A 1,445-nucleotide genomic window follows, 5' to 3' on the forward strand; every position below is an offset into this window, starting at 1 on the left:
TATGTCGGAGAGTGTTTTGCCTATGTTCTCCTCTAGGAGTTTTATAGTTTCTGGTCTTACGTTTAGATCTTTAATCCATTTTGAGTTTATTTTTGTGTAGGGTGTTAGGAAGTGTTCTAGTTTCATTCTTTTACAAGTGGTTGACCAGTTTTCCCAGCACCACTTGTTAAAGAGATTGTCTTTAATCCATTGTATATTCTTGCCTCCTTTGTCAAAGATAAGGTGTCCATATGTGCATGGATTTATCTCGGGGCTTTCTATTTTGTTCCACTGATCTATATTCTGTCTTTGTGCCAGTACCATACTGTCTTGATAACTGTGGCTTTGTAGTAGAACCTGAAGTCAGGCAGGTTGATTCCTCCAGTGCCATTCTTCTTTCTCAAGATTGCTTTGGCTATTCGAGGTTTTTTGTATTTCCATACAAATTGTGAAATTATTTGTTCTAGCTCTGTGAAGAATACCGTTGGTAGCTTGATAGGGATTGCATTGAATCTATAAATTGCTTTGGGTAGTATACTCATTTTCACTATATTGAGTCTTCCAATCCATGAACATGGTATATTTCTCCATCTATTAGTGTCCTCTTTGATTTCTTTCACCAGTGTTTTATAGTTTTCTATATATAGGTCTTTAGTTTCTTTAAGTAGATATATTCCTAAGTATTTTATTCTTTTCATTGCAATGGTAAATAGAAATTTCCTTAATTTCTCTTTCTATTTTCTCATTATTGGTGTATAGGAATGCAAGGGATTTCTGTGTGTTGATTTTATATCCTGCAACTTTACTATAATCATTGACTAGTTCAAGTAATTTTCTGGTGGAGTCTTTAGGGTTTTCTATGTAGAGGATCATGTCATCTGCAAGTAGTGAGAGTTTTTTTTTTTTCTCTCTTTCTTTCTCTTCTTTTCTTTAACACTGTATTTCTGAAATTCCAAACTTTACTCTAGATTTTTCAGATCAGATCAGTCACTCCGTCGTGTCCGACTCTTTGCGACCCCATGAATCGTAGCACGCCAGGCCTCCCTATCCATCACCAACTCCCGGAGTTCACCCAGACTCACGTCCATCGAGTCAGTGATGCCATCCAGCCATCTCATCCTCTGTCATCCCCTTCTCCTCCTGCCACCAATCCCTCCCAGCATCAGAGTCTTTTCCAATGAGTCAACTCTTCACATGAGGTGGCCAAAGTACTGGAGTTTCAGCTTTGGCAGCATTCCTTCCAAAGAAATCCCAGGGCTGATCTCCTTCAGAATGGACTGATTGGATCTCCTTGCAGTCCAAGGGACTCTCAAGAGTCTTCTCCAACACCACAGTTCAAAAGCATCAATTCTTCGGCGCTCAGCCTTCTTCACAGTCCAACTCTTACATCATACATGACCACAGGAAAAACCATAGCCTTGACTAGACGGACCTTTGTTGGCAAAGTAATGTCTCTGCTTTTGAAT

This window comes from Bison bison, unplaced genomic scaffold, assembly GCF_000754665.1.
Source record: "Bison bison bison isolate TAMUID 2011002044 unplaced genomic scaffold, Bison_UMD1.0 scf7180017864535, whole genome shotgun sequence".
NCBI classification, from domain to species: Eukaryota; Metazoa; Chordata; class Mammalia; order Artiodactyla; family Bovidae; genus Bison; species Bison bison.